Source organism: Myxine glutinosa, chromosome 10, assembly GCF_964187855.1.
Source record: "Myxine glutinosa chromosome 10, kmMyxGlut1.1, whole genome shotgun sequence".
Classification (NCBI taxonomy): Eukaryota; Metazoa; Chordata; class Myxini; order Myxiniformes; family Myxinidae; genus Myxine; species Myxine glutinosa.
The window spans coordinates 119,090,998-119,118,938 of NC_136270.1; the positions used below are offsets into that span (position 1 = coordinate 119,090,998).

Consider the following 27,941-nt stretch of genomic DNA (forward strand, 5'->3'; position numbering starts at 1 on the left):
CCGTGAATAGTCTACAAGCAGGCACGGGTTCTACCAACGGAACTGCAGTTGACCGATCCTTGACAGCCACAGAGGTTAGACAACGCCTGAAGGATCTGCAAAGGATGATGGAGGTGAGTTTTGTGGGAATTACATAGAAGATGCTGAAAAAAAAAATCACCTGGGAAGAGAGAACGACAAACGAGGAGGAATTACAAAGAGCAAAACAAAAGTTGTCAACTTATAAAGGTTATTGTTACAAGGACGACAAAATATTTGGGAGATGTATAGAGAGTGGTTCATGAAATTCTGCCAAAGAGATGGAATTCTGCCTGCTAGCAATAAACAAGGGACAGGAAGAGAGGCTGAAGAACGAAGTAATTGTTTGGAAATGAAAATAACCGGGAAAAATTTTATTTCGTATTCATTGGAATCATCTGCAAATCCAACTCATTTTCACCTCCAAACATTGTAATGGTGCATCCATGTCGAGGTCTTTTACAAGATGTGATAATATCAACAGACTTTATCGATAATGCTGGGCACTTGACCTATATAACAATACCAAACGAGAAAGCATCTGAAAATGCAAAGCCCGTCCTCGTCCGTTTGTATTCAGACGCCTTCTTCTTCTTCCGTGTACTCAAAATAATGAAAACAGCAACAAAAAAAAAAAAAAAATGAAAATTGATGATTTTATGCAGCCTTCACCTTTGTGTTTTAGATCGAAACAAAAATAATCGCCTTCTACCTTTTGATTGGTGAACCAATTCTGTGACACAATATGCAAATACTTAAAATTTCAGGTAAATTGGACGAAAATTGACGATTTTACACAAACTTGACCTTTGACCTGTTCATCTAAAAAACACAATCAGCTTCGAGCATTTGATTGGTGAACCAATTCAGTTACCCAATATGAAAATTCCTTACATTTCAGATCAATTGGGTGAAAATTCGCAATTTTACACAACCTTGACATTTGACCTGTTCATCTAAAAAAAAAAAAAATCGTCTTCTATCTTTTGATTGGTGAACCAATTCAGTGACCCAATATGCAAATTCTTAAAATTTCAGGTCAATCGAATGAAAATTGACGATATGATGTAACGCTGACCTTTGACCTTTTGACCAAATTATTAAGTTGCCTTCTGCATATATTCTCATAATAAAGCTTGGTTGAAAATTTGATGACAAAACTCAAATGGTAAAAAAGTTACGGCCCGGACACAAATATACAGACACACGGATACATAGACACACACACACACACACACACACACACACACACACACACGGATACATAGACACACACACACACGGATACATAGACACACACACACACACACACACACACACACACACACACACACACACACACACACACACACACACACACACACACATACACAAAGAGACACACACACAAAGAGACACACACACAAAGAGACACACACACAAAGAGAGACACACAGACACACACACACACACACACACACACACGCACAGACACGCACACACACACACACACACACAAACACAGACACGCACACACACAGAGACACACACACAGAGACACACACACAGAGACACACACACAGAGACACACACACAGACACAGAGACACACACATACACACACACACACACACAGAGACACACACACACACACACACACACACACAGAGAGACACACACACACACAGAGACACACACACAGACACACACACAGAGACACACACACAGAGACACACACACAGAGACACACACACAGAGACACACACACACAGAGACACACACACAGAGACACACACACAGAGACACACACACAGAGACACACACACAGAGACACACACACAGAGACACACACACACACACACACACACACGTGATTGAAAAACCCCGTCTCCTGCTGTGCGGGGGACGGGATAAATATACTCACTGATGAACCTCTGAAAGTTTGACGAAAATCCGTTTGTTCATCTCCGAGAAACATGGCGACACAGACATCTCTCACAATAGTATAGATTGAGAAACTGCAACTGTAACACAACTTTAAACGTTATAGTTTAGCGACTTTTCAAAACAATTTTACCAAATGAAGTTATTCTTAAGCTCAAATCCAAATAGCAAAGACTGTTTAATAGTTCAACATCCTCAAGTTACCAAACTTACTCGTGCGTTTCACACAAAATTTATTGCTTTAACACAAACTTCAAAACACCTCGTGGGCCGATAATGTTCACTGCCCATCACACCCATGTGAGTGGACGAGGCTCTGGCCATGGCCTCCATGTTTCGAGTTATGGTTTCAATGTTCCAATGACATCCCGATATTGATATACTGGGGTTTAAACCCAAGGATTAAGGGGAACGCATCAGGGATGTACCTACATAACGAATGCTACGTGTCTCACCACGATACTTCTCGTACCTGTAGAGGAAGGAACAGCAGCACCATGCAGTCGTCCAGATGTACAGAGGACACCTCCTTTGTGCAGTGCAGGTAAGAATGTCATTGGACATGGATGAACTTGCTGCTAAACTTGAGTTAACCGTTTCAATCTTTTGGGACCCTGCTCCAGTTCAACCTGCTCACTGGTCCTTTTCTCTTGGGAGAGTTTTATTACTGTAAATGCATCTTACCAAAGGTGTTTCGCTATTGGACACCACCAGCCACCACCAATAGGGGCCATTTCACAGAGAAGTCTGTCCGTTCGCGGTTACACTGATTGGCTGGTGTGAGGCTAGGTGCAATGTGACCCTGCTCTGGCTGCAGGCAAGATTGAATAACGTATCGTATAGACTATTTAAAAGCTGATATTTAAAATCTGATTCCATATTTCATGATCTGAACTCATTGCCTCAATGATTATTTCGAAATCTAGAGTTAAATCGGAACAAAATGAGGAAAAAGCTATTTTTAAAAATTTAATAATTAAATAATAGGCTCCGCGAGATGAGAGGATTAAAATATGGCTCCAAAATTTTTTTCACTCATTTTAAAGCTAACTAATTGTATGTCTGATTTTATTTTACACCGTCCAGGGACATCGGTTGTGATCTTTCTGGATTTGGATTCTACTTTTATTATACATTTTTAATGTATAGTAATACATACCGGTAAAACATGAAATCACAGTTTGATTATTACCTCCACCACCAAAGGTGGATGGAGGTTATGTTTTCACCCCTGTCTGTTTGTCTGTCTGTTTGAACAAAATATCTCAAAAAGTTGTGGACGGATTCGGACGAGACTTGTTGGACAGGTTGTGTGTGTGACAAGGAAGAATCGATTCGATTTTGGTGAAGATCCGGATCCAGCGAGTAGAAGTTTTTAAGTGATTCTTCACCATTGAGTGATATGGCCAACCAGGTGGAGGTGTGCTCTCTACTGAGTGCCGTTCCAGTTAAGTGTTACGTGCTCCTCCCCAAACCCCGGTCACGGTGTACCTCCGAGCCCCGAAAGGAGTCACGGCAGAAAGATGTGCTATTATGTGTGCCAATGACCAATGTTGAAACCACACCAATCAATCAATACCAAAACCAAGTATTGTATTAATGTCACACAAGAATAACAACTTGCACAAGTACAATATACTTCAATTGCACAACAAATATCATATAATTCCTGTGATGGTACCACCAGTTTCTTAACTCAATAACTCACCGTGCTCCACGTGAGCGAAATGTAACACCCCCAAAGTCACTGTCCCGGCACCAGGCCAAAGTCGATCCACGCTCCGGTGATCACAAGAAAAAGGTCGTATTGAGACCAGAACCCAGGTCGGCTGACAGTCGACGCTGCCGAAGAGCCGCTGGGTGGGTGTCGGGCCGACGTCGGTCAGGCAAAAGTGCACCCAAAAGGCGATTGGGAATTCACAGCTTCGGTTCACCAGACAATGATGCTGATATGAACAAGCTGCGGCTCCCCAAGCGGAAAACCACGAATTCCCAATCGAAATCCACCACACACGCGAACCAGGTTAACGGCTGGGGCGCGGTGAAATGGCTGGAGCGAGGTGAAATGGCTGGTGCAAGGTGAAATGGTGGACGGGCCCGTAATGGAGGCGTACCTGCTCTCCAACAGATTCACTTTTCGAATCGACCGCAAAACCCGTCACGCAGGTTTATCTGCCACAGCGATATCGACTCTGTCACAGGAATCCCTTTCCCAGGGAAACCAATATTCGCTCGTGACCAACGTTCGCCAGCGTCTGCTCGATACCTCAAAGCAGATCGGCCTTTCTCTCCTGACCTCACTTGCTCCGCTTCAGCCTCCCCCTCCTCCTCTTCTTCTTCCGGTTTCTCCCGATCCATTTCGTTTTTCTTTTAAAACACTAATTTTTTTACCTTTGAAGACAGTTATCTCCATTTCACTCAAACTATAACAATAATAGTATATGAAACTAAAAATGCTTCCAGTGGGTGAAAACCACAAAGACGGAAGTGACGAATCCGTAACAACAGTGCATAAAGATACGACCTGGGCAGACAGGAGGACCTTGAGGTACGCACGTTCTCCTATCGAGCCTGGGCTTGAATTCTGACCCAGCTATAAACTATCCTGGTGTTTCACAGACTGGATGAATCATCAATGTGTTCCGCCCCTCCGATGGACGTTAAACTGGCGTCTTGTCTTCCGACATTAGTTGATGGACGTTAAAGATCCCCACAGTGTCCTTCGTGAAGAGGGCGCGCTATTGCCGGCATCCGGAATAAATTACAAATTCCTGCCTGCTGGGTAGGTACTGCTGGGAAGTAACTACTGCTGGGAAGTAACTACTGCTGGGAAGGCAATGGCAAACCACCCAGTATAACTATTGCTCAGTAAGCTGCTTTGGTGGCTCAGTGGTAGATGCTCAGTAACGAGTATGGTACATCAGATATCAAATATAGGTGACAACTGAATAGTGAAAGCAAAAAAAAACTGAAAAGGAAATTAAAACCGTTTAAAAAGGATAGAGATGACATAGAGAGGGCAGAGGGGAGTTGAGGGAGAGGAGGATGGGGGAGGGAGTGTAGGGTGGGGGAGAGGAGGGTGGGGGAGGGAGTGTAGGGGAGGGAGTGTAGGGTGGGGGGAGACATTGGAGTGGGGGAAGGAGCGGGCTGTGAGGGGAGTGGTGGAAAGACAGGGAAATTGGGGGAGGGAGCGGGATGCGAGGGGAGTGGTGGAGAGACATGGAAGTGGGGGAGGGAGCGGGATGTGAGGGGAGTGGTGGAGAGACAGGGGAGTGGTGGAGAGACAGGGAGGTGGGGGAGGGAGCGGGATGTGAGGGGAGTGGTGGAGAGACAGGGAAGTGGGGGAGGGAGCGGGATGTGGTGGAGAGACAGGGAAGTGGGGGAGGGAGCGGGATGTGAGGGGAGTGGTGGACAGACAGGGAAGTGGGTGAGGGAGCGGGATGTGAGGAGAGTGGTGGAGAGATAGGGAAGTGGGGGAGGGAGCGGGATGTGAGGGGAGTGGTGGAGCGACAGGGAAGTGGGGGTGGGAGCGGGATGTGAAGAGAGAGGTGGAGAGATAGGGAAGTGTGGGAGGGAGCGAGATGTGAGGGGAGTGGTGGAGCGATAGGAAAGTGGGGGAGGGAGCGGGATGTGAGGGGAGTGGCGAAGAGACAGGGAAGTGGGGGAGGGAGCGGGATGTGAGGGGAGTGGTGGAGAGACAGGGAAATGGGGGAGGGAGCGGGATGTGAGGGGAGGGGTGGAGAGACAGGGAAATGGGGGAGGGAGCGGGATGTGAGGGGAGTGGTGGAGAGACAGGGAAACAGGGGAGTGGCGGAGAGGGGAGTGGGGGAGACATAGGAGTGGTGGAAACAGGGGAGGGAGAGTGGAGTGGTGGAGAGAGGGTAGTGTGGAAGGGACAGTGGAGAGGGGGTGAGAGAGGTGAGAGAGAGAGATTTTCCCGTCACTCGTGATTACTGCTGGTTCCTAAAACGGGAAACCAATTCCAGACACAAGCGCAAGAGCAAGTGTCTCACGCACTTCTGAATACATCTGAACAGTGGGGCCGACACTGACGATATTGCAAGGAAGAGTGTAAACTTGAAGTGTTGTTTCTGAATCACCCACAATGGGGCAGAATTCCCCCATCAAGCTTATACCCTTCCTAAGATTACCATGTTCTAATGTTTTATTAACTTATTTTTCTGCAACGAGTTTATGTTCTTGGTCTGTATACCACACATTATACACGGAGATAAATCATTGTTATCTAAATATGACGTGAAAGTAATTACTAAGCACTGATATTAGATGTACAATGTAGCGATCTGCAAAAGTAAATTATCTGATATTAGATGTACAATGTGACGATCTGAAATAATAAAGTATCTAATATTAGATGTACAATGTGGCGATCTGCAATAATACAGTATCTGATATTAGATGTACAATGTGGCGATCTGAAATAATAAAGTATCTAATATTAGATGTACAATGTGGCGATCTGAAATAATAAAGTATCTAATATTAGATGTACAATGTGGCGATCTGAAATAATAAAGTATCTGATATTAGATGTACAATGTGACGATCTGAAATAATAAAGTATCTAATATTAGATGTACAATGTGGTGATCTGCAATAGTAAATTATCTGAGATTAGATGTACAATGTGACGATCTGCACTAATAAAGTATCTAATATTAGATGTACAATGTGACGATTTGCACTCATAAAGTATCTAATATTAGATGTACAATGTGACGATCTGAAATAATAAAGTATCTAATATTAGATGTACAATGTGGCGATCTGAAATAATAAAGTATCTAATATTAGATGTACAATGTGGCGATCTGAAATAATAAAGTATCTGATATTAGATGTACAATGTGACGATCTGAAATAATAAAGTATCTAATATTAGATGTACAATGTGGTGATCTGCAATAGTAAATTATCTGATATTAGATGTACAATGTGACGATCTGCACTAATAAAGTATCTAATATTAGATGTACAATGTGACGATCTGCAATAATAAAGTATCGAATATTAGATGGACTATGTGACGATCTGCAATAATAAAGCATATAATATTAGATGTGCAATGTGGCGATCTGCAATAATAAAGTATCTGATATCAGATGTACTATGTGACAATCTGCAATAATAAAGTATCTAATATTAGATGTACTATGTGGCAATCTGCAATAATAAAGTATCTAATATTAGATGTACAATGTGGCGGTCTGCAATAATAAAGTATCTAATATTAGATGTACAATGTGGTGATCTGCAATAGTAAATTATCTAATATTAGATGAACAATGTGGCGGTCTGCAATAATAAAGTATCTAATATTAGATGTACAATGTGGCGGTCTGCAATAGTAAATTATCTGATATTAGATGTACAATGTGACGATCTGCACTAATAAAGTATCTAATATTAGATGTACAATGTGGCGATCTGCAATAATAAAGCATATAATATTAGATGTACCATGTGGCGATCTGCAATAATAAAGTATCTAATTTTAGATGTACAATGTGACGATCTGCAATAATAACGCATATAATATTAGATGTGCAATGTGGCGATCTGCAATAATAAAGTATCTGATATCAGATGTACTATGTGACAATCTGCAATAATAAAGTATCTAATATTAGATGTACAATGTGGCAATCTGCAATAATAAAGTATCTAATATTAGATGTACAATGTGGCGGTCTGCAATAATAAAGTATCTAATATTAGATGTACAATGTGGCGATCTGCAATAATAAAGTATCTAATATTAGATGTGCAATGTGACGATCTGCAATAATAAAGTATCGAATATTAGATGTACAATGTGACGATCTGCAATAATAAAGCATATAATATTAGATGTGCAATGTGGCGATCTGCAATAATAAAGTATCTGATATCAGATGTACAATGTGACGATCTGCAATAATAAAGTATCTAATATTAGATGTACAATGTGGCGATCTGCAAAAATAAAGTATCTAATATTGGATGTACAATATGGCGATCTGCAATAATAAAGTATCTAATATTAGATGTACAATATGGCGATCTGCAATAATAAGGTATCTAATATTCGATGTACAATGTGGCGATCTGCAATAATAAAGTATCTAATATTAGATGTACAATGTGACGATCTGCAATAATAAAGTATCTAATATTAGATGTACAATGTGACGATCTGTAATAATAAAGTATCGAATATTAAATGTGCAATGTGGCGGTCTGCAAAAATAAAGTATCTAATATTAGATGTGCAATGTGGCGATCTGCAATAATAAAGTATCTAATATTAAAATGTGACGATCTGCAATAATAAAGTATTTAATTTTGGATGTACAATGTGGCAATCTGCAATAATAAAGTCTCTAATATTAGATGTACAATGTGGCGATCTGCAATAATAAAGCATATAATATTAGATGTGCAATGTGACGATCTGCAATAATAAAGTATCTAATATTAGAATGTGACGATCTGCAATAATAAAGTATCTAATATTAGAATGTGACGATCTGCAATAATAAAGTATCTAATATTAGATGTATAATGTGGCGGTCTGCAATAATAAAGTATCCAATATTAGATGCACAATGTGACGATCTGCAATAATAAAGTATCTAATATTAGAATGTGACGATCTGCAATAATAAAGTATCTAATATCAGAATGTGACGATCTGCAATAATAAAGTATCTAATATTAGATGTGCAATGTGGCGATCTGCAATAATAAAGTATCTAATATTAGATGTACAATGTGACGATCTGCAATAATAAAGTAACTAATATTAGATGTACAATGTGGCGATCTGCAATAATAAAGTATCTAATATTAGATGTACAATGTGGCGATCTGCAATAATAAAGTATCTAATTTTAGATGTACAATGTGGCGATCTGCAATAATAAAGTATCTAATTTTAGATGAACAATGTGGCGATCTGCAATAATAAAGTATCTAATATTAGATGTACAATGTGGCGATCTGCAATAATAAAGTATCTAATATTAGATGTACAATGTGGCGATCTGCAATAATAAAGTATCTAATATTAGATGTACAATGTGGCGATCTGCAATAATAAAGTATCTAATCTTAGATGCACAATGTGACGATCTGCAACAATAAAGTATCTAATATTAGATGTACAATGTGACGATCTGCAATAATAAAGTATCTAATATTAGATGTACAATGCGACGATCTGCAATAATAAAGTATCTAGTATTAGATGTACAATGTGGCGATCTGCAATAATAAAGTATCTAGTATTAGATGTACAATATGGCGATAATAAAGTATCTAATATTAGATGTACAATGTGGCGATCTGCAATAATAAAGTATCTAATATTCGATGTACAATGTGACGATCTGCAATAATAAAGTATCTAATATTAGATGTACTATGTGGCGATCTGCAATAATATAATATCTAATATTAGAATGTGACGATCTGCAATAATAAAGTATCTAATATTAGATGTACAATTTGGCAATCTAATAATAAAGTATCTAATATTAGATGTACAATGTGGCGATCTGCAATAATAAAGTATCTAATATTAGATGTACAATGTGATGATCTGCAATAATAAAGTATCTAATATTAGATGTACAATGTGGCAATCTGTAATAATAAAGTATCGAATATTAGATGTACAATGTGGCGATCTGCAATAATAAAGTATCTAATATCAGAATGTGACGATCTGCAATAATAAAGTATCTAATATTAGATGTACAATGTGATGATCTGCAATCATAAAGTATCTAATATTAGATGTACAATGTGACGATCTGCAATAATAAAGTATCTGATATTAGATGTACAATGTGGCGATCTGCAATAATAAAGCATATAATATTAGATGTACTATGTGACGATCTGCAATAATAAAGCATATAATATTAGATGTGCAATGTGGCGATCTGCAATAATAAAGTATCTGATATTAGATGTGCAATGTGGCGATCTGCAATAATAAAGTATCTAATATTAGATGTACAATGTGGCGATCTGAAATAATAAAGTATCTAATATTAGATGTACAATGTGACGATCTGCAATAATAAAGTATCTAATATTAGATGTGCAATGTGACGATCTGTAATAATAAAGTATCTAATATTAGATGTACAATGTGACGATCTGTAATAATAAAGTATCTAATATTAGATGAACAATGTAGCGATCTGCAACAACAAAGTATCTCATATTAGATGTGCAATGTGGCGGTCTGCAATAATAAAGTATGTAATATTAGATGTACAATGTGGCGATCTGCAATAATAAAGTATGTAATATTAGATGTACAATGTGGCGGTCTGCAATAATAAAGTATCTAATATTAGAATGTGACGATCTGCAATAATAAAGTATCTAATATTAGATGTACAATGTGACGATCTGCAATAATAAAGTATCTAATATTAGATGTGCAATGTGACGATCTGTAATAATAAAGTATCTAATATTAGATGTACAATGTGACGATCTGTAATAATAAAGTATCTAATATTAGATGAACAATGTAGCGATCTGCAACAACAAAGTATCTCATATTAGATGTGCAATGTGGCGGTCTGCAATAATAAAGTATGTAATATTAGATGTACAATGTGGCGATCTGCAATAATAAAGTATGTAATATTAGATGTACAATGTGGCGATCTGCAATAATAAAGTATCTAATATTAGAATGTGACGATCTGCAATAATAAAGTATCTAATATGAGATGTACAATGTGGCGATCTGCAATAATAAAGTATCTAATATTAGAATGTGACGATCTGCAATAATAAAGTATCTAATTTTAGATGTATAATGTGGCAATCTGCAATAATAAAGTATCTAATTTCGCATGCTGGGTATCCTTTATACACATACAAATTTTGAAAACCTGACGGCTAAATTCTGACAGATTTGAAATCAACAGCCCAGATTTAGCGAAGAGCACCTGCATTTCCCTGAGCCGCAGATAGAAATATAATAATATAAAGACAAAAATAGTGGCAGATGAAAAAGTTTTTATGTTGCCCAATGATCAAAACAAAACTCCCCCTTCTGGACAAAAGGGGGCCTACAACACCCGGTGTTCCCAGGCGGTCTCCCATCCAGGTACTAATTGGGCCCGAACCTGCTTAGCTTCCGAGATCGGGCGTATTCAGGATGGTATGGTCGTAGGCATAAGCATACTCTCTTTTAATTTTCTTAAAGCATTCAATATGTTTACCAAGTTGAAAATGTATTTACTTTATTCATATTAAATGAATAATATTTTCCCTACGAAGGATTGAGATCATTTTCCAATAAAGTTTCTTTGATTCTTTCCGATTCATTCACGACAACCCCACATTAAAAACCAAAACTTGAGTTTCAATCGCAGAAGGACGAAACACTTTGGAGAGTTCATTCATTTATTACCAGCTGAAGTACGCAGAAGGGAAGGAGGGCAAATTTACCCGTGCGAAAAATGCTTTAACTTCAGCGTTGCCCAGATAAAAAAGGGAATTGGGTGGCGCTACACGGTACACATTTACTTGAGAGTTCATGCCCACTCCGGCCCCTCACACTCCAAGTGTCACACAAAATTGTATTTGTACCCCGAGTTTGGAGTTTGTAACTTAAAAGATGTGGCCGTGCACAAGCAACAAATACTTCGGCATAACTTTGTGAGATCTAACTTATGCCAATGTAACTTCGCCAAAAGAAATAAATATACATAAATACAGGGTGAGTCAGAAGTAGCGCCCGATTTCTGTATATATATATATATATATATATATATATATATATATATATATATATATATATATATATATATATATATATTTCTGTCAGTTGATTGTTTGCCATTTGTATTACAGTGTACAAGAAGGTAGAAATAAATGAATGACATGTTTATCTTGAAGAAGCTGTGCTCCGACGCGAGTTAAAAGGATTGACGCGACAAAAAACGGGAATTCTTCCGAGTTTCTTTATTCGGCAAAACCAAACTCGGGTACTCTGAAAAGCCCGTTTATCGGGCAGCAATATATATATATACAATCAAACGCGGCGAGAGTGGGCGTGCCCGGGAAAGGCAAGTCTGGACATGCCCGGGAAAGGCGAGACTGAGCGTCTCCGGGCGGTCTGGGCGTGCCCGGGAAAGGCAAGTCTGGACATGCCCGGGAAAGGCGAGACTGAGCGTCTCCGGGGGGTCTGGGTGAGCCCGGCACAGTGATCGCTCCGTGGTTGCGTCCTCGGCAGGTGTAAGGCGATTGTGTATGTTCAGCGGCAACCGCTACACGCGCGCCCCCAGAATCGACTTGCACCGGCAGGGTCAATTTAAGGGGGGTCCTGATGACCCGGCCGAAGTGACCCCTGGAGGGTCGTGGGGGGGGGGGGGTCCGGTGTGGTGGTGGGTGGTCGAGCGGGGGGAACCGTGGGGGGGGGGGGGCGGCCTCGCCGCGGAGGAAGGGCCAACCGTGGTGGTTGGTCGACGTCCACGTGCACCGGCTTGAGGCGGTCCACCGAAATCCGGTCCGACCTGCCGCCGACGTCGATGACGAAAGACTTGTCGTCCCGTCGCAGGACCTGGAAGGGTCCGTCGTACGGCGGCCGGAGTGGCCCCCAGTGTGCGTCATGACGCACAAAAACGTACTCCGCTGTGCGAAGCGCTGGGGGGACGTAGGACTGGGGGCCACCGTGGCGGGACATTGGCACGGGGGCAAACCGTCGGGCGGCCTCCTGGAGGTCCGAGGGCTAGCGAGCCGCGGACCAGGGACTGGTCGCGTCGGGCACGAACTCGCCCGGGACGCGTAGCGGCTGGCCGTAGACGAGCTCGGCGGTGGACGCCTGGAGGTCCTCCTTGGGGGCCGTGCGGAGGCCCAAAAGGACCCACGGCAGCCGGTCGGCCCAACCGCCGTCCTGAAGGCCGGCCATTAACGCGGCCTTCATAGAGCGGTGAAAACGCTCGCACAACCCATTGGCTTGGGGGTGGTAGGCCGTGGTATGGTGAAGCTTGACCCCCAGGTTGTGGGCGACCGCGCCCCACAGCTCGGAGGTGAACTGCGGACCACGGTCCGAAGAGATGTCCGCCGGTGCGCCGAAGCGGGCAATCCAGGTGGCGATGAAAGCCTGCGCCACGTCGGCGGTGGTGGTGGAAACGAGGGGAACGGCCTCCGGCCACCTGGTGGTCCTGTCCACCATGGTGAGCAGGTGTGTGAAACCTCGTGATGGGGGAAGGGGGCCCACCAGGTCCACGTTGACGTGGTCGAAACGCCGTTCAGGCACGGTGAAATGTGCCAGCGGGGCCTGGGTGTGGCGGTGGACCTTGGCCGCTGGCAGGCCGTGCAGGCATTGGCCCAATCGCGGACGTCCCGCCGAAGTCCGTGCCAGACGAAACGCGCTGACACCAGCTTCTGGGAAGCTTTCCGGCCCGGGTGGGAAAGGCCGTGGAGGGAGGCGAAAACGCGACGCTGCCAGGTAACGGGCACGACGGGGCGAGGCTGGCCTTGGGAGACGTCGCAGAGCAGGACAGTGTCCGCGAAGGGGACGTCGGCCAGGCGGAGGCCCGTGTCCGCCGCCCGGAGGGCTTGCACCGTGGTGTCGGTGGTCTGGTCGGCCGCCATAAGCGCAAAGTCCACGCCGAGGTGGACCGCGTTCGCGCTGGCCCGAGAAAGACAGTCGGCCACGGCGTTGTCTTTTCCGGCTACGTGTCGGATGTCCGTGGTAAATTCCGACACGGCGGAGAGGTGGCGCTGCTGGCGGGCCGACCACGGCTCCGTGACTGGCCATCGCGTAAACCAACGGCTTGTGGTCGACGAAAGCCGTGAACGGGCGGCCCTCCAGGAAGTGGCGGAAATGGCGAACGGCCAGGTATAGACCGAGGAGCTCGCGGTCAAAAGTGCTATATTTTAGCTCGTTCGGCCGGAGTTGCCGGCTAAAAAAAAAGCGAGTGGCTGCCAAACCCCGTTCACCCATTGTTCGTGTACGGCGCCCACCGCGTAGTCGGAGGCGTCCGTAGTGAGGGCGATTGGAGCGTCGAGCACCGGGTGAGCCAGCAGCGTTGCGTCGGCGAGGGCCAGCTTTGCGCCTGTGAATGCCGCGTCCATGGCTGCGGACCAGACGACGTCATGCTTGGCCGGCTTGCCCCGGAGGGCTTCGTAAAGGGGCCGCATGAGCTGAGCAGCGCGGGGCACGAAACGATGGTAGAATTTCACCATGCCGAGGAACTCCTGCAGGGCCTTGATGGAGCGGGGATGCGGGAACTCGGTGATGGCCTCGACCTTGGTTGGCAGCGGCACGGCCCCGTTTCTGGTGATGTGGTGGCCGAAAAAGTCAACGGCCATTGTGCCGAAGTGGCATTTGGCCGGGTTGACGATTAAGCCGTGCTCGCTGAGGCGCTCGAACAGTGTTCGGAGGTGGAGGAGGTGCTCGGCCCGGGACGTGCTGGCGACGAGGATGTCGTCCAGGTAGATGAAGAGGAACGGCAGGTCGCGCAGCACGCCGTCCATCAAGCGTTGGAACGCCTGGGCCGCGTTCTTGAGGCCAAACAGCATTCTCAAGAATTTGAACAGGCCGAACGGCGTGATGACGGCCGTTTTTGGGACGTCGGCCAGCCTGACAGGTACCTGGTGGTATCCCCGTATTAGGTCAACCTTCGAAAAAATGACCCGCCCCGCCAAACGGGCGGAAAAGTCCTGGATGTGCGGGACCGGATACCTGTCGGGGGTGGTAACGTCTTTGAGGCGGCGGTAGTTGCCACATGGGCGCCAGCCGCCCCCCGGCTTCGGCACGATGTGCAGTGACGAGGCCCACGCGCTATCGGAGCGCCACACGATGCCGAGGTGCTCCAACGCGTCGAACTCGGCTTTTGCCACGGCGAGCTTGGCCGGGTCGAGGCGGTGGGCTCTGGCGTAGACCGGCGGGCCCGTAGTTGGTATGTGGTGCTCGATACCATGTCTCACTGCGACGGCCGAAAACGTCGGCCGCGTGAGGGCCGGGAACTCTGCGAGCAGGTGAGCGAACTCGTTTGCCGCCGGGAGGGCACATGCTAGTTCGGTCGGCGCGGAGCTGCTCATGGTGCATGCCAGGGAGATGAAAGTCTCGGCGTTGACAAGGCGACGCCGTTTGACATCGACCAGCAGCCCATGTGCGCAGAGGAAGTCGGCGCCCAGCAAAGCCATGGGCACGCTCGCCGTCACAAAGGTCCAGTTAAAGTGCTGGTTGCCGAAGCAGAGGGTGACGCTGCGTGGGCCGAAGGTGCGGATGGCCGATCCGTTGGCAGCGACCAAGGAGGGGCCGCAAACGGCGGTCTGCCTGTCCTGCTCGGAGGCGGGTATGACGCTCAGTTGGGCGCCGGTGTCACAAAGGAAGCGCTGCCCGGATGCTTTGACCTTGATAAAAAGCAAGTTGCCCGAGTGGCCGGCGCTCATGGCTGGTAATGAACGCCGGCCCGGCCGTTTCCCGACTTGCCGAAAGTGCACGGGGGTCGGCATGTCCGAGCCTTGTGTCCGAACCTGGCGTGGTAATAACACCATGCCTGGTCAGGTGGCGGCTCCGGCCGTCGTGTTGGGAGCGGTCGGCGCGGCATGGCGGCCGCCAGTTGCACCGGCAGTTCGGCCTCCAACCGCACCGGGCGCCATGGGTGTCGCCTCGGACGGCGGCGGGCTCCAGGTAGCCGCCCCGATGTGCTGGCCTGCCGAGGAGATCTTGTCGGCTTCCCTGGCGAGGGCGTGGGGATCCGTGATCTGCGTGCCTGCCAGGGCGAGGCGTACCTGGCTAGGCAGCTGGCGGAGGAACAGCTCTCGGAAAAGAAAATCCGGGGAGTGCTCACCGAGCAGCGAGAGCATGTAGTCCATTCACTTGGACGGGCGCGTGTCGCCGAGCTCGGGCAGGTCGAGCAGGCGTCGTGCGCGTTCTGCCGGTGGGAGGGCGAATGCGTCGAGGAGGAGCGTCTTGATCGCGCCATACTTGTCAGCGGCTGGCAGGTGCTGGAGGAGGCCCAAGGCGCGGGCCGCGGTGGCGGAGCCGAGTGCCGCTACCACATGGTGGAAGCGGGTGTCGTCGGCAATAATTCCTCGCAGGGCAAACTGGGAGTCCGCCTGGGCGAACCAAACCGCCGCGTGAGCCTCCCAGAAGGTAGGCAGTTTAAGGGCAACTGCCGTGTCCATGTCGGGGGTCACCAATGAAGGAGTTGTGCTCCTACGCGAGTTAAAAGGATTGACGCAACAAAAGACGGGAATTCATCCGAGTTTCTTTATTCGGCAAAACCAAACTGGGGTACTCTGAAAAGCCCGTTTATCGGGCAGCAATATATATATACAATCAAACGCGGCGAGAGTGGGCGTGCCCGGGCGAGCCTGGGAAAGGTAAGTCTGGACATGCCTGGGAAAGACGAGACTGAGCGTCTCCGGGCGGTCTGGGCGAGCCCGGGAAAAGCAAGTCTGGACATGCCCGGGAAAGGCGAGACTGAGCGTCTCCGGGCGGTCTGGGCGAGCCCGGCACAGCGATCGCTCCGTGGTTGCGTCCTCGGCAGGTATAAGGCGATTGTGTATGTTCAGCGGCAACCGCTACAATCTAACCATTTATTCGGGGGAAAATTATTACGGAAGTGCACCAAGCTGTTTTACTTGCAATTTTCAAAGTGCCCTCCCTCGTGATCGATGCACAATTGCAGCCGAGCAGACACAGAGTGGTACACACGCTTGCAGAGTTCGATATCAATTTCCTCAAACTTTGCAGTGATTTGAGCCTTCAATTCCTGAATGGGACAAGGCTTTTCACGATAAACAAGGTCTTTAATGAGCCCCCAAAGAAAGAAATCTGGAGGTGTAAGGTCTGGGAAGCGTGCCGGCTACTCGATCGGACCGCGGTGGCCGATCCACTTTCACTTCCGTAATAATTTTCCCCCGAATAAATGCTTAGATAAACATGTCATTCATTTATTTATACCTTCTTGTACACTGTAATACAAATGGCAAACAAACAATCAACTGACAGATATATATATATATGTATATATGTATATATGTATATATATATATATATATATATAAAAACAGAAATCGGGCGCTACTTCTGACACCCTGTATACATAAATATACAAAAATATATACATACATACACATATATATATATATATATATATATATATATATATATATATATATATATATATATATATATATATATATATATATATACTAGCTGAATGCACCCGGCGTTGCCCGGGCTCTTTTTGAATGAATTTACTACGACTAGGGCATTGCCCGTACTATATCTATATCTAAAATTATATCCCCCCCCTCTATTTACATGAAATGGTTTGGTCCAAAGCGAACGGCTTGCGAGTACGGTGACAATCCCCCCCCTCTATTTACATGCAATGGTTTGGTCCAAAGCGAACGGCTTGTGAGTGGTGACAATCCCCCCCCTCTATTTACATGCAATGGTTTGGTCCAAAGCGAACGGCTTCCGGAGTTTGGTAAAGAAATCGCCATCGCGTGCACAAACGCGCAGGAAAGCGAATGAATCGCAAATTCGGTTTTATTAGTTGTAAAACATAGTTTAACGCCAACATAGTTTGCAAACGTGAAATAAATGAATACGCTCTCAAATGTGCCATCCGAGGCAGAGTGTGTCCGCCACGTTCGGCACACGCGATCGTTCGCTGCTCTCTGATTGGTTGAATCGTTTTTTGGACATAGCTCGGTAAGTAATTGTCCGATTAATATGAAACCTTGAAAAGGCACATCCTCGGGTCCCCAGCAATATACCTGGCAAGTTAAAAGTATATCGGACCCGTGGTTGTCGAGAAACAGCGGTCACAGACAAACAGACGTACAAACGTACAAACGTACAGACAGAGATTACTGGAATTATAGATAGATAATTCAGCTTTTACACAGGGCCGTAGAAGATTGACCACTGTAATTCACCTCAGCTTTTAATTGCGAAATGGGCCCAGCCCGGCCGAAGCGGCCTCGACCGGCCTCACCACCTCGCCTGTAACCTTTCCGGGGCCCGTCCCGACATTTTTTTGTGTCGAAGAAATTTTTTGTCGGCTTCCCCAGATCTGTCCCTCGACAAAATCCTGTCTGAGCTCTGCGGACAGTTCTTTTGACTTCATGGCTTGGTTTTTCTCTGATATGCATTGTCAGCTGTGACACCTTATATAGACAGGTGTGTGCCTTTCCAAATCATGTCCAATCAAGTGAATTTACCACAGGTGGACTCCAATCAAGGTGTAGAAACATCTCAAAGATGATCAAGAGAAATGGGAGGCACCTGAGCTAAATTTCAAGTGTCATAGCAAAGGGTACTTATGTAAATGTGATATTTCAGTTTTTTTCTTTTTAATAAATTTGCAAAAATTTCTAAAATCCTGTTTTCTCTTTGTCATTATGGGGTATTGAGTGTAGATTGATGAGGGAAAAAATGAATTTAAACGATTTCAGCATAAGGCTGCAACATAACAATTCTGTATTTCGCTGTTAATATTAAAGAACCTTTATTTTTGTTTCAGAACTTAATATATCCTTTCAAATCTAAAAAGAAAAAGAAATGGCATTGACCAAATTATTGACATCCAAGACTTTATATTTGGTAGCTCAGTCTTCGGACAAAACAACTGCAGTCAAGCACTTCCTGTAGCCATGAATGAGCTTCCTGCACCTCTCCACTGGTAGTTTGTCCCACTCTTCTTGTACAAACTGCTCCAGTTCTCCCAGATTTGAAGGGTGCCTTCTCCCAACTGCTGTTTTCAGATCTCCCCACAGGTGTTCAATGGGATTTAGATCTGGACTCATTGCTGGCCACTTCAGAACAGCCCAGCGTTTTGTCTTGAACCATTCCTGGGTGGTTTTTGAAGTGTATTTGGGGTCATTGTCCTGCGACAATACCCATGACCTTCGACGGAGACCCAGCTTTCTGACACTGGGTTGAACATTGCACTCCAAAATGCCTTGGTAATCTCCTGATTTCATGATGCCATGCACACATTCAAGATACCCAGTGCCAGAGGCAGCACAGCAACCCAAAAACATCACTGAACCTCCTCCATGTTTGACTGTAGGTAAGGTGTCTTTTCTTTGAAGGCTTCATTTTGTTTTCTGTAAACATAGAGATTATGTGCTTTACCAAAAAGCTCTAATTTGGTCTCATCTGTCCACAGGACATTCTTCCAGAAGGATTTTGGCTTGTTCAGATGTGTTTTGGAAAAACTCCAGTTGGACTTTCTGATGTCTCTCCTCAGCAGTGGGGTACTCCTGGGTCTCCTACCCCCTTTGATTGAGTTGGTGATGGATGGTGCGAGTTTAAACGGTCGTACCTTATGTCTGAAGGTCAGATTGAATCTGTTTGGCAGTTGATCGAGGTGCTTTCTGCACCATTCGAAAAATCCTTCGCTGCAATCTTCGATCAAGTTTTCTCTTGCGGCCATGTCCAGGGAGGTTGGCTGCAGTGCAATGGGCCTTAAACTTCCTGATAACATTGTGTACGGTGGACACAGGAACATCAAGATCTCTGGAGATGGACTTGTTGCCTTGAGATTGTCCAGGCTTGGCTACAATCTTGTCTGACCTCCTCAGACAATTCTCTGGTTTTCTTTATTTTCTCCATGCTCATTGCGGTACACACAGTGACACAAAACAGCAGAATTACTCCTTTCTCGACTCAAACTGGTTGAATGAGTGATTTTTATATTGCAGGCACCTACAACTCACCACAGGTGAGTTCAATTGCAAACTAAAGGAGAATCACCTGCTTGAAATCTAATTATTTCTAACAACTTCTAAAAGATGCCAATAATATTGTCCAGGCCATTTTAGGATTTCTGCGTGGAATAAGCTGAAATTTCGTTTTTTTTTTTTGTTCTTTTTTGTTGTTCCACTGCAAACCAAAGAAATACACATGTGGATCCCAAAATATTTTTTCATTTCAACAATGTTATGGAAGAAATGGTGCATTTGAAAAAAGTGAGGGTGCCAATATTTTTAGCCACGACTGTATACGACCCCCCCACATCCCCCCCCCCCGCCTACCCATACCTCCTCCCCCCCAACCCTAACCCTACCCATCCCCCCAAGCCCTCTCCCTCCAACAAATCTCCCAATGTCCCTGCTCTCAAATGTTGTACTTGTGTGCTTCCCTCTCTCCCCATCTCGTCTCCCACTCCCTTTATTATATGTTTTATGTGTCAGGTTTTTTTTGTGATTGATGTTAGGTTAGCTCTTACACGAGCCTTGATCTTGTATACACAAAAAAAAAAAAAAAATCTTTAAATGTAAGCTACAGTACTGCATGAGGATTTCCTGCAGTGAAACGCCACCACCATAATCCATGAGGTTCAACTTCCGTTTTCTGTTGCTTTTTCTTTCCTTCTTGCTACTCTATTACGTTCGGTTTTGATGTCATGTCATTTTATTTTATTTTATTTGAAGTTATAGTAAATTATTTCTATCCTTTGGCACGGTTTTGATTCTTTTCACCGGGATCGTGATTCTCATACGTGGGAATTTTTGGACAGGTTAGCATAGGGAAGATTTGAAACCAGAGATTTGGATGCTCATGTGTGGGTAATTCTATGCCAGATACTCATAAGCGGATTTCACTGCATACAATATCTAGACAGGACATTTGGCACATCATGCCAGAGCCACACCTCGGTAGAGTTCTGCAGTCATTTCGGTAGCTATCCCATCATTCGAGGCTTTTCTAAATCCAGCACCTTTGCATTCATGGTGTCCACAGACTTCAAAATTTCTGATCTCTCTAAGCCTAGGGGAATGGCTCCAAGTCAGTAACTTCAGCAGCAGCAGTGTATATGTTGTTGTTTTTTTTACTCTGCGTTCGCCAAGAGAAAAGCCGGGTTAAGCAATTGGTTCACTTCTGTCTGTCCTTCCGACTACAAACATCACTTTATGATCAAGGAACAGCTGAATTCCAGTTTAATGTATTGTTTAGGTTTTGAGATTGTAAATATAACATCAACAACAACAACATGCATTTCAAGGCCATTTTCCCTGCTAGTGTGGGAGTTAGCCTTGCGGTCCCCATGACAATCTTCTCCATTTTGCCCGATTTTCTGCATCTCTCCTTGTTAACCTCCTTGCCCGCATTTCTTCTTCCACCATCTTTAACCAAGTCTTTCTCGGTCTTCCCCGTCCTCTACTTCCTTCTACATTCATTTCCATCACTCTTCTCAACCAGTCACTTTCCTCCTTCCTCAACACATGACCAAACCATCTCAACCTGTTTCTCTTCACACCATCAATCACAGGCTCTATCACCATCATCTTTCGCAATTCATCATTTGTCTTCCTCTCTCTCAACGATACTCCACACATCCACCGAACCATTTGCATTTCCACCCTTTCCAGCCTTCGTTGCTGCTCTACATTCATGACCCATGTCTCGCTCCCATAAATCATAACACTTCTCACACATGCAGCATACACCTTTCCCTTCAGCTTCAACGACACTCCCCTCCTCATCAGCACGCCACTCAGTTCCCGAAACTTCTTCCATGCACATCTCACTGCCGAGTCTGATCCACCTTCTCCATTCAGCATGTCTCCGAGGTAGCAAAATGTTTTCACACCTTCCAGCTTCACGCCGTCTCCAAGATCCAACTCAACATTTCCTCCATCTGCAGCTCCCTCTGTGCACACCTTACATTTGAATGTAGCTGCCACACTGGTTAATGACCCTCTCAGACCACTACATTTTTGATGAACCCACTCAACGCACATTGTACATTGAATGGAGTTCACTCTGACAAGCTTCCTGCACACAGCACATGGCCACTTCCCAGTTCTTCCACCTCACCACATGCTTTACCACTTGCCATCACCTTCGTCTTTCCTACATTCACCTTCAGACCTTTTGTCTCCATACATTCCTTCCACTTGTTCATCTTTTCCTTCAGTCCATCCATACTTTCCACAATCAACACCAGATCATCTGCATACAACTCCCACGGTAAACCCTCCTTTACGTTCTGAGCCAGCACCTCCATCACAGCTACAAATAGTAGTGGACTTGGTACCGACCCCTGATGCACTCCCACCTTCACCTCAAACTCACCACTGTTCCCGTCCTTCATCCTTATAGCTGTGCGCGCTCTTTTGAACATTGCCATCACAACTCTGATCAACCATTCCTCCACTTCTAACTTCCTCAATGCCCATGTCAATACTTCACATGGAACCCTATCAAATGCTTTCTCCAGATCAACAAACCCAAGAAACAACTTCTTCCTCTTCTCCATGTACTTCTCCTGCAACTGCCTCACAATAAAGAGCACGTCTGTCGTTCCTCTTCCTGGCATAAATCCAAACTGCATTTCGTCGATCTTCACCTTCTTCCTTATCCTCCTCTCCAACACCCTTTCCAATACCTTCATTCCATGCTCCAATAACTTTATCGCTCGGTACGAGCCACACTCCAGAGGGTCACCTTTCCCCTTATATAGAGGGACGAGGGTACTCGGTTCCCAATCCACTGGAATGCGACCTTCTTTCACCACCAGATTACAGATCTCTGCCATTCTCTTCACACCCCAACTTCCTGCTGCCTTCAACATATCTCCCACAACTCCCGTCGGACCTCCCGCTTTTCTACTCTTCATTGCTTTTATCGCTTCCTCAACTTCCTCCCCAGTTATCTTCTCTGCCGGTCCTAAAACTGGGTTACTCTCTATGTTGCCATCCCATTCATTCTCTGTATTCAACAGCATTTCCATATATCTTTTCCATCTTCCTTTAATTCCATCTGGGTCCACAACGATTTGTCCCACTTCATCCTTCAAGCAACTCACCCCCATCACATCACACCTCTCTTTCGCTATCTGCTTTGCAATCCTGAATACCAGACTCTGACCCTCTTCCGAATCCAAGTGTTCTCCGAACATTTTCCTCCATGCCTCCTGCGCCTTTGCTACCTCTTTCTTTGCAGCCTTCTTGGCTGCCTTATAACTTTCATGCTCTGCTTTTTCTGCTCCCGTACCCTTCGCCTTCTGCCACTCCTTGAACTTCTTCCTCTTCTCGTCAATCCTCTTTCCAACTTCATCATCCCAGCACCATGTTTCCGAGCGCCTCGGTGGTCCTTTTGTCCATCCACATACCTCACCAACGGCTCCCAACAATCTTTCATTGACATCCAACCACGTTCAAGCTCAACCACATCAGCCTCTACCCCACTCAGCCCCTCTTTTAATGCCTCCCTTACTGTCACCTCTTTCAACCTCCACACCTTCATTCTCGGTTGGTACTTCACCCGCCGAGCTCTCCTCGCACCTTTCACCCTTATGTCGCAGACAACCAAGTGGTGCTGTGAAACAGCCTCCTCCCCCGGGATCACCTTTGTGTCCCGGAGGTGCCCCCTATCTCGCCTACGCACCATCAGGTAGTCAACGGTTGTCGTCGACCCACCTGACGTGTATGTAACAAGCTTATTATCCCCTTTCTGGAACAGAGTATTGCAAATCAACAAATCAGCTCCATCAGCAAACTCCAAAATCCTTTCACCTTCTTCATTTCTCACACCATATCCGTAACCCCCATGAACTCCCTCAAAACCGTCCATACTCCTTCCCACATGTCCATTTAGGTCTCCTCCTACCACAACAACTTCCTCATCTTTCACATTTTCCATCAGCTTCTCTATCACACACCAGAACTTGGCCTTCTCTTCATCGCTCCGAAAAAAACCTGCGGAGCATATCCCGAGATGATGTTCACCAAGAGCTTTCCAATCATCATTTTCACCATCATCAACCTATCACTCTCTCGTCACACTCACCACACTGTCTACAAACTCCTCAGAAAACAGGACACCAATTCACCATTCACACAATTCACCAATGCACACCATTCACGCCCTCAGGGCACCCTTGCCACACAAACTTGTATTTCTGTCCCTGCCTACCCATCACCATTCTCACACCACTTCCCTTCCATCTCGTCTCTTGCACACAACATATGTCCACTCTTCTTCTGACCAATACTTCCACCACTTCTCATGATCTCCCTGTCATTGTCCCTACATTCCATGTCCCAAACCTCAGAAACCGATCTCCACTTCGGGCTGTACCCTGCCCGTATGTAGTTGTAATTGTCATGGTTCTCTTTTTGAGGCAATGTTTTTATGGCCGGATGCCCTTCCTGACGCCAAAATATAACAATATATCATCATCAATATAACAATGTAAATATAACATCATTAAAGGATAAAGGTTTGTTTTTCATAGTTAATCTACAAGCAACACGTAGGCCCACTTAGAATATTAGTTATGTCATAGTATGTGTAAGAGTAGGCCATTTCCCTCGTGATATCTGATTGTGTAAAGAAATGAGCTTAGGTCCTTTCATTTTGCGGCCACCCTTCATTTTCAGCTATGGGCAAATTCGATCCCGCGCCCCATTTGGCATCCCTCAAGTTTGTTACGCTTTGGCGGCCAGCAGCGTTCGCTGCCCTTGGTTTCGCTCGAAACTAGTCGGGTAACCACGAGGTAGGCCTAAGAAGAGGGAGGAGCACGAGGGTTGAGGTGTGGCCGCGTCAAGCAGCGCGTCAGAAGGCGGTGACGGTAAGAGCCAACAGCCAACCAGGGCTCGGAGGGCATGGCTTGATAAGGCGTGGCACGATGCATCGAATAAGTTCGAGAGGGTTCGCTGGGCAAGGCTATATAAGTCTTCACACAAAGCCCTTGAAGAGGACTTATGAGGAGGACTCGCATGCATACGGAGTTATGAGAAGGGAGAGGCAGGCGCTCGAGTTGAGAGAGAACCGTGTTGGAGAGAACTGATCCGGAGCACTCATGTGAGGAGAACTCAGAGGACCGGCGTGCACACAACAGTGTCGCGAGCCCTTGATTGAGAAGTTAATATTGAACTGTTCGTTTATTACGTACGCAGCCCCGCAAGTGTAACCGCCAAAGCCAGCCCTACCGTTTGCCCTGTAATAATCCCGTGCGCGCAAATGACATGTGGAGAGCTCCTGCCATCCTTATTCATCTACTTCGCGGTGCGAGTTGGGGACCGGAGAGAGCTGCCTGGACGCCATCCCTGGACCATCGACCTGTTCGTCTGCAACCCCGTGTGAGTGTGTCTGAGTGTGACGGGCCCGTTTGTCTTGGGATAAGTATAAGACTGTTTAAGGCTGCACTGTGTTTTCTTATTATTATTATTATTGTACAAAGTGTAAATAAATCGTGTTATTCCTTTCTTCCAAATTCGACCGTTTCAGTGATTTCCTCCATTGGGTAAGCGTGGTACGATTAAGAACCGCTTGGATCGGGTTTAGTCATTGATAACGGCTCAGGTCACGGGTTCGCTACCGCTCGGCGTTTCCACCAACACCCGTGATTCGGGCGGGGCTTATTTCCTCGTTTCCGGTCAGCGCGAGTAATTAGGTAATAGTGATTAGTCCTACGACCCTACTTCGCGCTGTCTGGGAAGGACGTCATCGGTCCCGGGTCCCGTCGGCAAGTCAAAGACAAGGGGACTAATCCCCCCTTGGTAAGGGGAAAAGGCCGGCGCTGAGAACTGCAACAGTATTATTTTGTACACGGATCGGAAATCAAACCTGCCGTTCAATAGTACTTATAATATCTAAATTGGTCCTGATCGAGCATGCGCAGAAAGCCTGGGTGAGATTATTCCAAACAACAAATTCACCGTTTGTAAGGACGTCATAATGGGCACAAATAACAGGCACAAACTAGAATGGCACTCAGTGGAGAGCATACCTCCACCTGGTTGGCCATATCACTCAACGGTGAAGAATCACTTTTAAAATTATACTAGCCGGATCCGGATCATTGAATCGATTCTTCCTTGTCACATACACAACCTGTCCAACAAGTTTCGTCCAAATCCATCCATAACTATTTCAGATATCCTGCTATATGGTGGTTTTAGCCCCATCTCCCAATGGTGAAGAATCACTTTAAAAATTAAATAATTATCATATCCGAATCCATATTCAGATCTTCACGAAAATCGAATCGATTTGTCCTCGTCAGACAACCAACCGGTCCACCAAGTGTCGGCCAAATCCGTCCACAACTTCGAGATATCCTGCTATGTATCATTTTTGGCCCAATCTCCCAATGGTGAAGAATCACTTTAAAAATTCTAGTAGCCGAATCCGAATCTTCACCAAACTCTAATCATTTCGGCCTTGTCACATTCGCTACATCTCTGCCAAATTTCGTCCGAATCCGTCCACAACTTTGAGATATTTTGTTCACAAACGGATAGACAGTGGTTAAAACAAAACCTCCATCCACCTTTGGTGGCAGAGGTAATAACTAATGCAACGTTCCCTGTAGGAAGAAGAACAAACAGGCACAAATAACTAATGTAACTTTTTACATAAGGCGGTGTAAAAGACGGTGCATCAACAGCGGTAAACTTCCGGATTTTTTTTTTCTACGACCTTTAAAATCTTTATTTTATTTCAATTGAAATATATACTTGAACATTGTAGAACACAAATCGTTTTTTGTCACTTTTAAAACCCTTCATTTTGGTAGTATTTTACATCATGATCAATCAAATTTGCTGCTCATATACCCCGCTGATATCTTTGTTTCTCAAGACGTGGGGGAAGGTATCCTATGAACTCTCTCGTTTATAAATGCATGTTGTCCCTTATGGGTGAAGGTCTGTGTGATCACCCGAAAACATCTCTTTGTATATGTTGCAGGGTTACATGGATGCCAATGTACATTCTTTCCTTCTACGGATTCTTCAACTATCCCAGGAGACATCAGAAGTTCATCAGCACTGACGTGTATGTTCAATAAAACGGATACTATTTCTGTTCCAGGAAGGAAAGAAAACCCCTAAAATATCGCTTTCAATAAAATTTCTGAACTTTGAAAAGTCTGATTTTCATGTCCACATGCAATCCCAAACAAACCATTAGAAAACACTTCTGCGTGGGGAAAAAAAAACCCCGAAACAAAGCATGGCAAAACGCTCAACGAAAAGGATGTCAGAGAGAACCCAACAAAGTAAGGAAATAGAGATCAAAACTGCAGGGCACAAGTGAACTTGTCAGCTGTTTACCTTTAATCCGCTGGCTCCGATTCGCATGACAGAGGAAGGTCCCGTGGTTTGCAAGCGAGACGAACAGCAGTGTGTGGGAATTTGTGTGTGGGCGTGTCATACTTTTTGTGTCTATGAATTACGTACTATTGAAATGCACCTTTTAAGCCTCGAGACTACTGAGACCCCTTCGACCTTGGAAGACCCTTTCACACTCGAGACCGCAAGGACCCAGAGGACACAAGGATCCCAGATGACCCAAAAGTCCTTGATGACCCAAATCACCCAAAAGTCCCCGAAGACCCAAAAAGTCCTTCATGACCCAAATCACCCAAAAGTCCCCGAAGACCCAAAAGTTTCCAAGGACCCAAATCACTCAAAAGTCCCCAAGGACCAAAAAAGTCCTTGACACAAAAGGTCCCGAAGACCAAAGAGTCCCCGAGGACCCAAAATACCTTAATGACCCAAAAATCCCTGACGACCAAAAAGACCCAGATGACCCAAAAAAAACAAGACGACCCAAAAGTCCCCAAGGACAAAAAAGACCATTACGACCCATATGACCCAAAAGTCCCCGACGACCCAAAAGACCACCGTCCGGCAGGCAGGTATGCTACAAGGCCCATGAAGACCAATTAAAATTTGGTACAATGGACCAACGGGCCCACTAGTTATATCAAACATATATAGTGCCTATAGAAAGTCTACACCCCCTTTCAAAATTTCACCTTTTATTGCCTTATAATCTGGAATTAAAATGCATTAAAGCAGACTTTTTCCATGTGTATGTGTGTGTGTGTGTGTGTGTGTGTGTGTGTGTGCGTGTGTGTGTGTGTATTACAAAGTAGTCAACGTGTTAAAAAATTTTTTTATTGTCTTCACAATTAACTGACGGTGGATTTAAGTTTATCACTCATTCACTCAATTCCTCTTGTATTCCAG

The 27,941-nt window shown here is 45.2% G+C and overlaps 1 long non-coding RNA gene and 1 pseudogene across 1 annotated transcript; one reads left to right on the plus strand and one right to left on the minus strand.

Moving 5' to 3' along the window:
• The first annotated feature begins 1 nt into the window (after nt 1).
• Nucleotides 2–26,828, plus strand: LOC144894164 (uncharacterized). Its single transcript, XR_013624873.1, has 3 exons — nt 2–113; nt 2,419–2,484; nt 26,656–26,828. It is a non-coding gene; the product is annotated as an uncharacterized LOC144894164 (long non-coding RNA).
• LOC137434596 (5S ribosomal RNA) lies at nt 11,039–11,147 on the minus strand (annotated as a pseudogene).
• Nucleotides 26,829–27,941: the final 1,113 nt, after the last annotated feature.